The sequence below is a fragment of the Dryobates pubescens genome, chromosome 9 (assembly GCF_014839835.1).
Source record: "Dryobates pubescens isolate bDryPub1 chromosome 9, bDryPub1.pri, whole genome shotgun sequence".
Taxonomy (NCBI): domain Eukaryota; kingdom Metazoa; phylum Chordata; class Aves; order Piciformes; family Picidae; genus Dryobates; species Dryobates pubescens.
The window spans coordinates 28389646-28407440 of NC_071620.1; the positions used below are offsets into that span (position 1 = coordinate 28389646).

At 42.7% G+C, this 17795-nt stretch overlaps 1 protein-coding gene across 5 annotated transcripts in view; it reads right to left on the reverse strand.

The window, feature by feature from the left end:
• The window catches only part of CDYL (chromodomain Y like), an 88246-nt gene that overhangs the window by 39229 nt on the left and 31222 nt on the right, over window positions 1-17795 (reverse strand). The gene's annotated exons all lie outside the window — the stretch shown is intronic.

Below are 17795 nucleotides of genomic sequence, written 5' to 3' on the forward strand. Positions count from 1 at the left end.
TGCACATGAGACCCACAAGCCAGAGGAATTCAGGCAGTAGGGTAAAGCAGACGGGGCAGACAGCAGCAGCTGCAGGAATAGGGCTAGTGTCTCACACCAAAACTCATGCCAGTCCTGCAGAAAGGGAATTCTTTCATAAAAAGAGAGACTTAAGTGCAAGTCTGGTCTTAGAGCTTCCTCTTTATTTCATTTTTCCTATCTCATTTCTGCATTTAACTCCTAGCCCCTCATGAACTAAGACCATGCCTCTAAGCTATGATCCCACATCCATAGAACCACCTCTGAGAACACTCAAATGTATTGGAGTGGCATTAAACAAATGGATTGTCTACAGAAAAGTGTGGAAAGGTGGAAGGAAAATAGGAGTATGTATGGCATAAACATATATGGTATATGATTCATTACCCAAATCACATAACTGTTGAAAACAGACTGAATTAAGAATGCACCTTAGTTTTATACGTGGCACATTGTTGTTACTATCATGATCAACTCAGCAGCTTCTCTTCAAGCCATACCCTGCAGGTATCCTGTTGTTGGGACGTTGCATTTTACACAGGTCTTACAAAAAACCCAACCCAAAACCTAAAATACTGAAAGCAACACTGCCTAAATCAGTGCTGAACACAAGCTAGCTCCCAAGTGTCACCAGCACTGCCTATCTTTTACCTACACCTTATTTTGGTACTCAGTTGTGCAGGTCAATTACACTTTATAGAACAACACAACATAAACGTCCAAATGTTATTTAAAATGTTAAAATACATGGAAACTACTTTTATTCTGGTCATTTCATGGTAAAGTTACTGCATTTTATAAAACAGCTAAAAAACTTAGCCATGAAATTGCATTTAAGAACACCTTCACCAAAATTCTCACCTGAATCAAGTCATTCTGGAGCAAAACACCTTCAAACTTTTTAGAGTACAGACTGAGTAAAAAGTATTAAGCCACAAATGTTGAATTCAAAAATACAGCCAAGCTCAGAAATCAAACTTGATCTATTGTCCAAAAAGCAGTTCATGTCGTAGCCTTTGCTTATCCTCTCTCCACCTTCTAAAATAGATTTTTAAACCCACAACTCTCAGAATAAGATCTTTACTGCTAGCAAGGGATTTTTATTGTCGAGCAGGAAATCTTTGTAACAAGCAGCATCGATTACCAGGCACAAAGTTCTACTAATGTCTTTCAGTGCTGAAAGGCCACCCATTAAGGACATGCCCTTTTCAAGTAGGAAGCCATCCCTCTCATCCAAAAAACCAGACACCTTGCAGAGATAACAGATGAACTCTAGAACAGGATACACAAAAAATCCATTCCCAGCCTGATGATTTATAGACCAAACAGAAATGCAGAAAGAAAATGGTTATATTTAGCTGTGTTGTCCAAGCCTGCAACAAAGCCTACTCTGGCATTGCCCTTTTTGATTAAAAGGGGACTATTTTCCTAACCCTTTAATTCTTCTTGAAGAGATCTTATTTCTATTTTATTTACAACTCAAAAATTACAGCAATTAACCTGTGATACACAGTTTTTCATGTGGCCTTAGAGCTCTAGTGAAGGACTTTTTGGATTGCCTCAGCTTGATTAGTTCAATTCCCCCTGGACCACCTGAAAAACTGCTCAGGAATATTCTGCTTCAGTTCTTTTGCATCTGATAACAGTGACAAACGTGTTTCTCATCCAGATCAGGATGAGGAAACTGGAGTGCTTCCAGTGTGCAGAGAGCTTGGGGACAGAGAAGGAATATTCATCCTGAACTAGTGACATATTTAAACTTAATTTTGTGGCAAAACCAGAGACCACAAAGTCGTACTTCTCCTGTTATCCTTCTGAAAAAGAAAGCTTGTCCAATTAATCCATTTCAACTTTTGATACACAGCAGTGACATGACATGGCATATCACAGAATCCCAGCATAATGGGGGCTGAAAGGGACCTCTGAAGATCATCTAGTCCAATCCCTCTGCTAAAGCCTGGTCACCTGGAGCAGGTTGCTCTAACACGAGACTTCTCAAAGTCTTATGATAAATGACCTATGTTCCTCTTTCCCGACACATGGGTTACAGTGGGGTTTGATGGTATAGGTAGGCAACATCCACGTGGGCAAAATTGATTCTTCCCTTGCTATTATCACCCCAGAGCTAAGCAAGTGCTTTTCTGATCTTATGCTGAGTTAGTTCAGAATTAAAACCTAGCGATACGCCCCAAACCACCAGGGTAAAAGCTAGACCGTGTCCTTAGCCAAGATCATGCTCGAAATGCTGGAGACAACTAGTTTGTGCCAACCACCTTTTCTGTAGTGCCCAATGCCTTCTCACACAGGGTAATATTTATTTTTAGTAATTAAAAGGCTCTGCGCTGCCAGGATTTGCTGTTAACAGTTAAGTTTTCAAGTGATGTGGAATAATCAAAACAAAAATTGTAATTATATAAAAGGCAAAGATCACAGAATCATTGAATGGTTTGGAAGGGACCTTTGAAGGTCATCTTGTCCAACCCCCTGCAGATGGCTCAGAGCCCCAAACAACCTGACCAAGACTGGTTCCAGAGATGGGGCTTCTACCACCTCTCTAGGCTTTGTGGGCCAGTGTCTCACCACCCTTAGTGTAAAAAATATCTTCTTTCTAAGTATTCTCTCTTTCAGTCCTGTCCCAACAGGCTCTGCCAAAAAGTCTGTCCCCAGGTTCCTTACAGGCATAAATATAACAATAAACCAGATAATTAACAATAAACAGATTCAATAAGTGTTAAGAGGAAGTTACCTGGCAAACTATATGGGTGGTAAAAGATCATAGAATGGTTTGGGTTGGAAGGGACTTAAAGATCACCTATCTCCAATCACTCCTGCCATGAAGAGGGACACTTTCCTCTAGACCAGGCTTCTCAAAGCCTCATCCAACCTGGCCTTGAACACCTCCAGGCAGGGGGCATCCATGACCCCCTGGGCAAGGTTTTCCAGCATCTGACCACAACTGTCTGCATGTGACCAGCCAGCCAGTTCCTTACCCAGTGAGTGGTCCATCCCTCAAGTCCAATTTGGCTTTTCTAATTTGGCAACTGGGATGTCATGAAGAACATTGTCAAACACATTACACAATTCCAGGTAGATGACATCTTCCCTTAGCCATCCACTGATGCTGCAGCTCCCTCACAAAAGATAGCCTCTCCCAGTTTAATTCAGCATGCTGTATTGTCACTTTACCAACCCGGAGCACTGATCAATGGCACTCAGAACCCCAGCTTGTAGTAAATGAGAGAGAACAAAAAGGCACTGCTTGGAAGTATAACCCAACAGCAGAGTACCTGAATTACAACCCCACATACCACTTATACCTAAGATTGCATGGCTGTAAAACACTAGATTACCCTTATTTCCATCAGTGTAGTGAGAATCAGCTCATGTTTGCTTTCACTCCCTGAAGCAGCAGACACTTTGATTTGAATTACTTTTATTAACACCACTATCACAATTGCTTCCCCCGGTCCCACGCTCAGAGACAACAGCTCCTCCCCATCTGCTTACACGGCTTCTGGTGTCATTACTCCTTAATGGAGCTTTGTCAAAGTGACCTGGTTTAGGTATTAAGAATATTTGAGCTAATGTGGGCATCCTGAAATAACTGGTTCAGAAAGCAGCCATACAGGCAGTATTTTCTGACACATCTAAGAGGACATCACCTTCCAAAGGAACACAACGAGCACCTCTGGGCACGCCAGGTACAGTAACCACTCCATCCTGATATAGCCAGAAAAGGGACACACAGTTGTCATCTGTCCTGAAAGATCTTTAGTTCAGGTCAAAGTACAGATGAAATTCAAGAGCATGTTCTTAGTCTAAAGCACTGCAATTTGGGCACTATTTGTGAACTGTATATAAGGAATATGCTCTGTGCATATTTTTATGTACATATATATAAAAAGATCATCCTTTAACAGATTTTACGACATTAAACCGAAGGTATAGCTGTCAAGGGGGATTAACAAATACCAGAATGACCAAATTAAACATATAAATAAGGATATAAATATTCAACAAGTGCCATCTTGTGTATCATAAATCCATTTCCCACTCCCATGATGTTCCTCCCTGTTCTCACATTCATGTCAGGCTAAATTAATTTAAAGTCAGCAGAAGAGAATCTGTCTTCCTTCATACTCTTGCTTTTGTCCATAAAATATAGGATAAGACCTTGCTCTAGTAGCTGAAGGCTATGTTTACATCAGTGCTTCTGTTCAGAGCAACAGTGCAACTGACAAGCAAAATCTCCCCTCCACACTCTTCCCACTTACTGTGCAATGGTTTTGGTCACAGACCAGTTTTTGTACACCACGTGGATTCTTTACAGAGAAATCTAAACTGGAACTGGTGTCACCAATGCCAGGCAAGTAACAGCTCTGAACAGTTTCAACACACGTTGTGGCAGATACTGGATCCTGAGAGGCTCTAATAAATCTAGTCCAAAATGAAAGTGCTTCACGGCAGACTATGTAGAGGTGTGGGTCACAGCACAAACCACTTCACTCGACTGGTTTTCTCCAATTGAGCCGAACTACCACAACAGACATTCCTGAGCTCAGAGACAGAAGCTAGAGTAAAAGCAGGTCTTGCACACATGTGAAGTCACCTCTGGTTGAACTGGAAACTGATCCATGTACAAATGAGACCTAAAGGCTCATCCATAAGCCATCAGCCACGTTTACAAATGACTATATCCTCTATACCATTGAGGAAGTGAATGATAAAGAGTATTCAAGTACAACTTACTGTAAATAAAATAAAGGCATTCTACATCAAAACCAACCAAACAAACAAAAAGGCAAGTAATCCTAGTGGCATATATCACATGAAAACAATTATCCTCTACACTGCAGCCGAGGAGCATGGTCTCACTTGGAGTCTCTGGCAGAAGACATCAGATGAAACCCGAGGTCAGCCATGAGGATTTTGGAGTAGAGGATATCAAGGATCAGAAGCCCACTACACACTAATTGAGAAGGAGATCTTAAGCAGCGTACAAAGGAGTCTGAGTTGCTTCAGAAGTTCATCTTCACTACAGCTCCATGTTACTCCACCAGATGTTACCCCACTCTGCACCGTAAGAGTGAAGGCAGCCCTGTGGCCCCATGCTCCTGAAGCTGACCAATTTGATTAGCAGGACAGAGGTGGGATTAACAGTCAATGAACTACTGTAAACTGATCTGCTGCATCTTACAGAATCATTTTGATTGAAAAAGACCTTTCAGACCATTGAGTCCCACCATCAACCAAGCACTTCCAGGTCACTGCTAAACCATGTCCCTCAGCACCACATCTCTAACTTTTAAATCCCTCCAGGGATGAGGACTCCCACCACTGCCCCAGGCAGCCTGCTTCAGGGCTTGACAACCCTTTCAGGAAGAAATTGATCCTTATATCCAACCTAAATCTCTCCAGGCACAATTTGAGGCTTTCCTCTCAACCTGTCACTTATGGTATGACTAGCCAGTGTCTACACGGTACAGGGCTCTCTGCTATGGTGATGGCCCTATTACATCTGTGCCCTTCTGGAAGCCAGAGCTGTACAAAACAAACACAGACCAGATGCTGACAATTACTGCCTTTCTGTCAAATTAGCTACAACAGATGATAGAGCTTTTGTGTTATTTTGTGACAGTTCTGGAACGAGGGATGATCCCTCATCTGTCCCAAGGCCTGCCAACATGCAATTCACCCACTCGCCTGTCTTCTGGCACTCAGGACCAGCATGGTAAGTTCAAACAGGATCATCACTTCATCGCTTGCCATGGCTCCCAGCCTCCTCTTGTGGAAGCAGTGAAAATGGAAGACATCTATGTGTATGAACAGCAGTCACCACTTCTGGTGGCCCTTCATGCTAGCAATGCAATAGAGAATTTTATATCACAACCCTCCCTCCTTTCAAAAACTAAATAACTGTGCTAAAACAAATACTGAGATTTCTCTTTTTCCCAGGCTTTATTTCAATCAAAGATGGTCCATTCTTTTAGGATTCCTGGGCACAAGTCATGCAAGAGCTAACTGTGGCTATCCACAGCATTCAATTAATATCCCAACCTGCAAGTTGTAATTAAAGCTTCAATTCACACTCTGTATAAACTTCTAATCAAGTTGCCTATAAAAATAGTTGTCTCAATCAAGCTTGTAATTTGTTGTCAACTTTATGACTTATATCCTTCCACCATCTTAAAAAAGACAAGAGACAATTTATTGAGTGCATTCCCATCAGGGCCAATAGTTCCATGGTATGGCAGCTGTGGTGTGTGCCACGCCTGGCTGCTCAGCCACCTCCTCCAAAGGCATTTTAGGAAGTTTTATGCCTCATACTTACATTCAAACTGAGCATTGCTGCACCTGCACCTTTATGATCTACTGAAAAACACAGTTCCAAATAGAAAAAAAGATGTAAGAAGGACCACAGAGGACCCCAGGGAAGGGGTGGGGAAGGAGGAGCTGTGACACACTCACTTTGCTTTAGGGAATTAACTCACTGGAGTTTGCCTGAGGTTTACAGCCTCACAAGTCACTACTGATGACTGATGTTAAAACACCAGCAATCTAAAAATCACAGATCCACTCAGATACAATATCCACAGAAACAATCACAGAAAGCTGTGGTGCAAGTTACAGCATACTGCAGAATTTATCAACTGCTTTTTACCCTAATTATAGTGATCCAGCTATTGCAGAAATGGTCAGAACATGCTTCTCTCGTTGATTCACTGTTCAGAGCTGTTCTAACCTCTAATTTACAAAGACAGGACAGACTTACACTTTTGAGATACTGAAACATTTTCAGTGGCCAGCTAAAGATGAGCCAGTAGTGTTCTCAGCTGGCCAAGAAAGCCAATAGCATCCTGGCCTGTATCAAGGAATAATGTGATCAGCAGGACCAGGGAAGCAATAGTCCCCCTGTGCTCAGCACTGGTAAGGTACTGGGTTCAGTTTTAGGCCCCACACTACAAAAAGGACATTGAGCTGCTGGAGCCTGTGCAGGAACTGGCTGGAGGGCCGAGCCCAGAGAGTGGTGGTGAATGGTGCCACATCCGGCTGGCGGCCAGTCACCAGTGGCGTCCCCCAGGGATCAGTGCTGGGCCCCATCCTCTTTAACATCTTCATTGATGATCTGGATGAGGGGGTTGAGTCAGTCATCAGCAAGTTTGCAGATGACACCAAGTTGGGAACAGATGTTAGTCAGTTAGAGGGTAGAAAGGCTCTGCAGAGGGACCTTGACCGACTGGACAGATGGGCAGAGTCCAATGGGATGGCATTTAATAAGTCTAAGTGCCGGGTGCTGCACTTTGGCCACGGCAACCCCATGCAGAGCTACAGGCTGGGGTCAGAGTGGCTGGAGAGCTGCCAAACGGAGAGGGACCTGGGGGTGCTGATTGACACCCGCCTAAACATGAGCCAGCAGTGTGCCCAGGTGGCCAAGAAGGCCAATGGCATCCTGGCCTGTATTAGGAATAGTGTGGCCAGCAGGAGCAGGGAGGTCATTGTGCCCCTGTACTCTGCATTGGTTAGGCCACACCTTGAGTACTGTGTCCAGTTCTGGGCCCCTCAGTTTAGGAAGGACATCGAGACACTTGAACGTGTCCAGAGAAGGGCAACAAGGCTGGTGAGAGGCCTTGAGCACAAGCCCTATGAGGAGAGGCTGAGGGAGCTGGGATTGTTTAGCCTGGAGAAGAGAAGGATCAGAGGCGACCTCATTGCCCTCTACAACTACCTGAAGGGTGGTTGTAGCCAGGTGGGGGTTGGTCTCTTCTCCCAGGCAACCAGCACCAGAACAAGGGGACACAGTCTCAAGTTGTGTCAGGGGAGGTTTAGACTCGAGGTGAGGAAAAAGTTCTTCACTGAGCGAGTCATTCGTCATTGGAATGGGCTGCCCAGGGAGGTGGTGGAGTCGCCGTCCCTGGAGGTGTTCAAGGGGAGATTGGACGTGGCGCTTGGTGCTATGATCTAGTTGTGAGGTCTGTTGGAACAGGTTGGACTTGATGATCCTTGGGGTCTCTTCCAACCTTAGTTACTGTGATACTGTGAAAAGGGCAACAAATCTGGTGAAGTCCTGTTCTAAAGAACAGGACTTGTGAGGAGTGGCTGAGGGAACTGGAGTTGTGTAGACTGCAGCAAAGGAGGCTGAGGGGAGACCTTCTTGCTCTCTACACCTACCTTACAGGAGATTGTAGTGAGGTGGGGGTGAGCCTCTTTTCCTAACGAACAAGTGACGAGAGGAAACAGCCTCATGTTTTGGCCTCCCCAGGGAGGTGATTGAATCCCCATCCCTGGAGATATCTCTAAAAGATGCAGAGATGTGGTGCTAAGAAACATAGCATAGCACCAAACTTGGTAGAGTTGATAATCACAGAACACATCTGGCTATAAGAGACTTCAAACATCATCCAGTCCAACTCTTGACCCAGCACTGAAGGGTCAACACTAAACCATGTCCCTCAGCACTAGGTCCACATGCTGCTTAAACACCTCCAGGGACGGTGACTCCACCCCTATCCTAGGCAGACCATTCCAGTGTTTGATAACCCTTTCAGTGAAGGAATATTTCCTGATATCCAGTCTGAACCTCCCCAGTACAGCCTGAAACCATTTCCTCTAGTCCTGTTGCTTGCTGCCAAGGAGAAGAGGCTGGCCCCCTCCTCACTCCAACATCCCTTCAGGTAGTTGTAGAGTGATGAGGTCTCCCCTCAGCCTTCTTTTTGCCAGACTGAACAACCCCAGCTCCCTCAGACGCTCCTCATAGGTCATGTTCCAGGCCCTTCACCAGCCTCATTGCCCTTCTCTGGACATGCTCCAGCATCTCAATGCCCTGCTAGCAATGGCTGGATTTAAAGAAATAAAATATCTTTTCCAACCAAAACAATACCATGACTCTATTTTGCACAAAAGCAGAAAGAAATTACTTGGATATCTGTTAATATTAGCACAAATACTGAATACAAATGAAGACCTGCAAGTGTATTCTCACCAAACACACAGTTTTTCTCCTTTTGAAATAAGTGCCATCAAATAGGCTTCTCTTCTTAAATGGAAATGGCCCTGATCAGAAAAACCTCTAAAAAATACCAGCATATTATTTAAGACTTGCATTTTGGGCAAAGCTATTACATAAGTACATAATACTGTGTTAAGTTATTTAAAATTCTTACCAAGAGTTAATAGATCTCCTCAGCATCATTAATGACCTCATTAATGTTTACAAATATGTAAAGGCTGAGTGCCCAGAGGATGGCTCTTCTTGGGGCTGCCCAATGACAGGACAAGGGGCAATGGGAAGTTGTGGCATACAAGTTCCATGAAAACATGAGAAAAAACTTTTTCACTGTGAGGGTGACAGAACACCAGAACAGGCTGCCCAGAGGGGTTGTGGAGTCTCCCTCTGGAGATATTCAAAACTCGCCTGGATGTGCTCCTGTGTAATCTGGTACAGGTGACCCTGCCGTGGCAGAAGGGTTGGACTAGAGGATCTTTTGAGGTCCCTTCCATCCCCTAACCTTCTGTGATTATCCACACAGAGAATTCCAAAGGAAATTCCTCTCATCTTCGATCCATTTGTAAAAGCTATATCACAGGAAGCAAATCCTGGATCTTTGTTTCCCTAGAGGTAAATAATCCATTTGCACTTGCCAAATTCTGTTGCTGGCATCTCTCCACTGCAGTCATGAAAAGTGCAGGTCCCAAACTTGGCACAACCACCACTATCTCAGATAAAAAACAGCTGATAAAGATATGACATATTTTTATTTAAAGAGTGTCTGAGAAGAGCATAGGTCACAACAAAACCACAGTCCATCTCTGTTGGAGAACACTTTCTCCATGGCTAAGCAAACTTCAGAAACAGGAACTCTTAACAAGAAGAAAGAGCAAGAAAAAGAAAATCACAGCATAGCTGAAGAGTGGACTTGGTATGGTGTATTTATTTATCAAATTCCACTTAATTCCACACTAACACTCCTTTCCACTGACACAATAAGGATTTTCAGCAGCCTACTGCTTGCAAAAGAGGTGGTGACATGAGTCTGCTACTGTAGATAACTTGACCAACCCTCAGTAAGAAGGGACCCAGACTTTGTATAAGATCTTAGAAGCTTTTTCTTCTTCCTTTTTTTCTCTTAGAGATCCTGAGGCACTTGCCCTACATAAAGACAGGAACAACAGCTTTCTTTGCAACCACTGTGTCTGAGAAAGGACAATGGGGCACTTGCAGCCTCCTACCTGGCTCTTCTCACCCTTACACCAAAAGCTTACTTCAGCAAGACAGAATTCAAGCTTCTGGATATGAAATCCTGACTCCATTTCTGTTATCAAATATAGAAAAACATAGTAAGCAATTCCAGACCACAGTTAAGAACAGCATAACTGCCTCATTCTGTATTCCTGACCTCAATTCCAATATGCCCCAGAATGTGCTGTACAAACCTGCATCCCCACTGTGCCAGCACTATGGCTTCTCTCACTCCTCAATCCAATTTCACCTAAAGAAGCTGGGGATACTGAAGTTTCCCCTAATTAATCAACCTCAATGTGCACAGCTGCCTCTGCATTCTGACATTCTGTTTCTCCATGGGATTTATGAGTAGATGAACTATTTTTCCAGTTGGCAAAAGACATTTTTCCTATGAAGACAGGCTAAGAGAGATGGGATTGTTCAGCCTGGAGAACAGAGGCTCTAGGGAGACTTTAGTGCAGCCTTCCTGTATTTGAAGGGCACTACAAGACAGCTGGAGAGCAACTTTTTACAAGGACATGTAGTGACAGGACATGGGGTAATGGCTTCAAACTAGAAGTTCAGTTTAGATGAGACATTAGGAGGAAATTCTTCCCTCTGAAGGTGGGGAGGCGCTGAAACAAGTTGCCCAGAGAAGTTATGGAGGCTCCATGCCTAGAAGTTTTCAAAGCCAGGTTGGATGGTACCTTGAGCAACCCAGTCTAGTAGATGTCCTTGTCCATGGCAGGGGTTTGGAATCAGATGATCTTGAAGGTCCCTTCCAAACGAAACCATTCTATGATTCTCTGTTTTGGGTCTCAAGTCCCTCTATCTCCAATACAACGAAGGTGCAATCCAAAATATGAAGCATTTTATAGGGGATTTCCTGGGAACCATGTCCCAACTGCTACAGTGTCATGTAGTTCATAAGCCTGAAGCTTCCACATCTTTCTATTCAAGTACCACAAAAGTTCATCTGTTTCTTTGCTATTTTTATTATTACTAATTAGTCACCAAGATAAAAGTCTAAATTAATCAGTGATGTCTTTCTCATTACATTGAGTAAGATTAGTCATGCCATCAACATGAGAAAGATTTTTATCTGAAATGACATAAACAGTTGATCTTTATCTAAAGCTAAATATCTTTTAATAAGGCCTTCAACTCTTTTTCTTTTAAAAAAAGTGTGTTCCTCTCAGTTTTTTTAAGGACACAGTAGTAGTGCATGTACTACATTTCCAGGGGCCTGAAACATTTATTCATGTATTTCCCCCCCTCAACAGATGAAGGCTTTAAAAACCCTTTCATTGTTCTCACGATGACAACTCCTGACAAACACACACCTTCATTTCATATTCTCTTGAAGATGAAGCAACTTGACTCTGTAACTGTAAAGAACACTGCAGATTCTCCCCTTCCATGAAGTAGCAATGTTATGCACTAAACTGGTGAATGAATCCGCCTAAACATAAATACAGCCAAAAATGTTTAGGTTTTCAGCTGGTTTATTGTGTAATCATATGCTTATGTGATAGAAGTGGGACAGAGTAGGGGAAAAAGTGGATCTACAGTACTGGTGTTTCCAGAATAACAAGAATGTGGAATTATGGTGGAAATGGATGCAGTTCCACAGCAGTGTGTTTTACACGAGTGTGTCATGAACACAAAGGAAATGTAACCCAGAATCCCACAACCTGAAACAAAAACAGAGATGAGGCAGTTCTCCTCTCCATTGACTCTGCTCTACTGAAGCCACATCTGCAGTACTGTCTCAAATTCTGGGCTCCCTAGTTCAAGAGAGACTGGGAACTAATGGAGGTAGTCCAGCAGAGGCTATAAAGATGCTAAGGGAACTGGAGTATCTCTCTGAGGAGGAAAGCCGAGAGCTGGGGCTATTTAGCCTGGAGAAAAGCAGACTGAGAGGGGATCTTCTCACTGATGATCAATAACTAGATGTTCTAGGCCAAGAGGATGGGACCAGACTCTTTTCAGTGGTGCTCAGTGACAGGACAAGGGGCTACAGGCACAAACCAGAACACAGGAGGTTCCAATTTGACCATGAAGAAAAACTTTCCTGCAAGAGTGTTAGAGCACAGGACCAGGCTGCCCAGAGAGGTTATGGAGTCTCCTTCCCTGGAGAGAACCCAAACCTGCCTGGACATCATGATCCTGGGCAACCTGTTCTGGGTGACCCTGCTTTAGCAGGGGGTTGAACTAGATTATCTGCAGAGGTCCCTTCCAACCCCCACCATGCTGGGATTCTGTGAAGTTACCTGAAAGAATACATTAGTTTTGGAGATTAAAGATGGAATAGTGAGTACATACACCTGAAAATCGTTATCTTTAATACTTCAATACATAATCAAGAATTCTTAAAGACTAATTAGTGCAATTTTATAGAATACTGGAAAGTGTATCAATTAAGACCTCCCAATTTCTTCCTTGAATGTTTGTCTTTCACTCCTTGTTTTTGAAATATCTTCAATTAGATGAGGACAATATCACAGCTGTGAAAAGCCCATCTCCTTCAAAAGCTTTTCTACCCCAAGTCTTAAATCATTTGTTCTATGAGAAGAATCTTTTCACCATAATCAAGTACAATGTCATGTCACAACAAAGGACTGGAACTTCATCTGGCCTGTGTATTCCTTACCCTGACTGCACACTTCAAGAAGCCTGGTTTTCTTACTAAACCAGAATAGAAGTAAAAATGAAACCCTCCCAATCCAGAAAACAAATTTCTGCAAGTATCTGCCCATAAATGCACAAAAGGTTACATAAAAGTTTGTAGTCCTGTTGTGTAGGCACAATGTCATTTTAACCTGTCATCTCACATTTAGAAATAATTATTCAATGCCAGTGCATGACTGATTCCACACTAGCAAAACTCTGAAGTCAAGAAGTTTTATTTATTTGTTTGAAAGCCAGATATTCAGATGCCAATTTCTGAATGAAATTGTGATCCTTGACACTTCCAGAACTCTCTGGCATATCACTGGAGCAAGAACGGGATGCAAAATGGATTCTGCTCTGATCCTAAAGGATGGAGTTACTAACGCATATGAAATTTCATTTCAGTTTCTACTACACACAAAGAGCCAGTGTTCCTTGCAAAAGGAATCTGGAGGGAAATGGTTTATTTCTCCTAAAGGGTTTTGGATGTGTCTGTGTGTACATACCTTAACTTAAAGCAAGAGGCTTTTTTCCTGTGTACTGCTCTGACAGGATACAAGACGCTTCCACAGATCAACTGCTGCTGGAGCACACGTTGTGTTTTAGCTTAAAACTAGGAGAGCACTGCCCTGTTCTGCTTATTAGAAGCAGCATCAGCTTTCTCCTGCTCTTAGCTGTAATACAACTGTTTCCATCTGCCTCCTTATATCCTAAACACTGCTGCTCTAACATGCCATTTCTCTCTTACACCTCCACAGCTGCCCTCCCCACAGTATCCTCTCCAGACCAAGACTACTGCCTACTACTGGTTTAGCTGTGACCATCACCTTGGGTAAGGGCACATCTGGACACATAATGGACTGTCCGCTCTTATTATCAGACTGACCACTTTTGGGTTAATCAACTATGAATAGACTGCATTTTGAAGGGTGATACTATCACATCTTAGAGAAGTTGTTCTATCACAGTGGAGCAAGTTCTTACTTAAAACAAAATAATACTTAAAACAATTAAAATCCTATTAAAAGTTTCAGTGAAATTAAAATTCTGTTTGACAGGCAGAGAAATAAGATAGAAACAACTGACCACATTTTGCAGTATTATTGATCTTTTTACTAGTGGTAATTGAAAATACTTCTGTTACTGATTACTGGGGAGAGGATTTACTTTGTGCTGCACAGCAGTAATACAAATATAAAATTATATTGCTGTCATTCTCTTTGTCAAAGAGTTTGGAGCTAGCTCTGAAGATTGAAAGTGGTAATATTGGAATTCAAGAGAAATCCTTCAAGATTTTCCTAACCTAACAGCTGAAGTTAAGGTTCTGTTGACTCTACATAAAATTTACAGGATGGAAATGCTCATGGTTGATATAGGTGGGAGTGGACAAACAAGACAACTTTATAATCCAACTTCCTAGAACAGGTGGTACTCTGAGGGGCTTCTTTTAGAACTCATGATCTTTGGGTAAACTGAGCTATATCATGTGTAAAATTGAACCCTTTGTTGAAACATGCTTTAGACCTCACAGCAACTAGACAGATTTCACTCTGAGTTTTCATTTCTCTTATCTCTTATCTAAATATTTTAGCTCACCCCACCTCCTCCCAAAATAAACCTAAAGCACTATCTTCTTTGGTACTTCCCAGTGCCACTGGGTTCTTCTTGATTAAACAACTCACCACAACCAGGCAAATGCTGAACTCCAGGGCCCTGACCTTTTTCCAATCTGGAAAACCCCAAAACACAATGAACTTCCGAATGTCTTGAAGTTGGCTTGAATTCCTTGAGTACTGTATTATGTAAACTCAAAATATCATCCACATCAGATGTGCAATTATCACCATCTGTTTTGGGGATCAGATGACCTCAAATGACAAGAAGGAAAAATTAAACAGAGTGACATCAGTCTGGGAAAGAGATGAATGAGGTTAAGATGAAGCAATGATAAGAACATAGGAAATATTTCCTCTATTTCCCATAACAACAACAAAAGGCAAGAGATACTTAGTGAAATGAAATAATAAAAAGTTATTTGAACAATAAAACCAAGTAGCAGACCATGTTGCCACATCACATAGTGGAGGGACTAGATGAATTTGAGCTACAGACTCACTTTAGATTACTAAACTCCAAGTGCAAACTGCAGCCCGGTAAGCTCTTAAATGACTGTTTCCCAGACATGGGAAGGACAAGCCAAAAGAAGAGTAACTCTGTGCAGTCTTCTTTACCTGTCCACTGCTGTCATTCCAAGACACTACACAGGTGGATCTTTGGGTTAGTCCATCATAGAATGGTTTGGGTTGGAAGGGATCTTTAAATGTCATCTAGTCCATCCCCCACCCCCTTCCTATGACCAGACACCATTTCTTACATCAAAATCCACTCAATATTTAAGGACTGTAAGGATGAGGATTAATGTTTCATTCACAACAGGGTAAATAAGCCTTATGGAAAAGCCAGGGCCACCAGCAGATTATATGCAGAAATTCTTTCAGTGAGGAATCTGATGTTTGAAGGTTAATTAACTTCCAGAAGGCAAAGTAGAGGACACTTTAAAAACTTCAGAATATAAAGCCACCTCACAGGTTAAGATCCTGCTTGCTCCAGAAACCAAAACGAGATGTTCTGTACAGACACAGTGGGTTATAATCTCTGGGTTTAACACCCTCGATGGAATTCAGCCCTACAGTAAGGTGATTTTCAGGCAGTCACATACCTAGGATACCAATTCCAGAGCCCAATAGTAATGCAAAAGCCTAGCCTTCCAAAGTAAAACAAACCAAACCACACAATCCTCCCACATTTCCATAAGAATGTGTTAAAAATACCAGCATAAGTGAGTGGCTTCCAACATAATGACACCAGGTACTTTTCTTTTGGTATGGGCTACAGAATGAACCACTCTGGGAAACAGCTCCAGCTTCAAAACGTCCCAATAAAGGAAAAAAAGAAATAAGCTTGGTTTAAATGTATTGGTTTCCAGTATCATGTTGCACCATTACAGCTCGAAAGCTTTGCCACGCACGGGCTGGAAGGAGCAACCAGGCACAAGAATAGACATTGTCTGCTTTTTGTGGCACCAGTGCTGACTTCTGCCAACCTAACTCAAATTTAGCTGTGGTTTGATGGAACACAATGAAGGTCTACAGTAAGGTGTTATGTTGCAGATAAATCATCAACTGTCACTGAAAGAAGCAGTCATAACTGCACTATTTTTCTTCCCCATCACCTACATCAGTTCTAAGGATATTGCAGCTCCTGAAGAATCTGTTTAATCACTTTAATCAACAGAAAGCTAGTCATTCTGAGGAATAACTGGGTTAGCTGCCCTTTTATTCATTTTCTATCAGCTAACAGGTTATCAGAATGGCTTTTGGAATTACTTTGAAACCAAGAACTCTGACAGTAACTAGATGTTGAAGCCAAAACAGAGAAAGGTCTTCAAAAAAGGATAGCTAGGGACCTTGCTGCTGGCTTTGATGGCCTTTGCAGGCATCAGATAAGAGTTTCCACTAGAGACACTTTTCCCACAAGCTCTCTCCTCTGCTTGATGTGATTTGACATACCCGATGACTGCGAGGAGAAACCACTCAGTGATAATTATAACTGCTCTTGCACAGCTACCAAAATGTCCAAAGACTTCCTGTAGCGGGTCACAGAAGGTTTTGTCCCACTGTCACAACACATTCTGTCTTACAGCCTGGTTTGATCTTCCTTCTCCTTTCCCCTAGCCCTCCCCACAATCAACTGCCTGCTGATGACTGAGCCCAGTGAAGATTACATGTGATCAAGTACTACAACATTCCTACCCCTTCTGCAAATAAAACCAAAGCCTTCAAAAGGTCACTTCATCACATCACCTGGCCTGGCTTTCCTACAAGGGAAGTTTCACGACAACTGAAGTTTTTCTGCCACATCCCCACTCATCCCCACCCCCACATCCCCTCGTGTCCTGACTCTGGAAGCAATGGAGTTCGTCTGATTTCAGAGAGGATTCAGGAATACTTTTTTTTTTCCCCTGGTAAACTCACCCGTTCTCCAAATTGCATCACCAATCGATCAGCTCTGCAGCAGCGCTCAAACAAGGTAGGAAACTATTTTCGGGTGACCGAAAGAGAAGACTACAGAGTCCTCCCTCAGCTCTGCTTAAAAAGTGCAATGAAAACGCACTGCTCTTCTCCACCTCCTATTGTTCGGAAGAGCGGGTCCAGCCCCCAATAATTGAGGACCTTTTTCGAACTCCGAGTCTCCTGACTCATGACTCACCTTACACTTTGCTGGGTAGTTAACGCCACCGGAACTTTGTCAAATCAGCTAAATGACTTTGGTGGGGTTTTTAGTGTTGATTATCATAAAAGGTCCTTGGCAGCTTGACAACTGCATCAGGAGAAGAAATAAACCATGCCACACCACGCAGAAAGCCTGCTTTAAGAGAGAGGTGAAAGAATGTTTCTGGCCCTACAAATGCGCTAGAACAAAGGTCAGCTAGCTCCTGCTCAATCTGCTTTTTAAATTTACCTTTCCCATTCTATCCTCCTTTTCATCTAGCCACTAATCAAACTTACTTTAACTTGTTCCCACTTTCTTCCTTGCTGTTTAACTCCCCTAGACACACAGAGCAAATGGCAACGAATCAGATCAACTTAGTGAGAGCTGTTTCCTCCAGCTCAGTTCAGGCTTTTTACTCTTCAATTCTGTCTGCAGCTTCCAAAGTCTCAGGTTCAGATTTGCTTCTCTCTTTCACCACATTTTGGGAACGAATCCTTTATGATTCAGTTTGTCCAATTGTTCTTTCTGAGTATCCCATTCCCTGCCGTCCCAGACAAGTGTTTTAACAGGAATGAATAAACTTGGAGCAGCAAGAATGACTAAAAATGGGAGC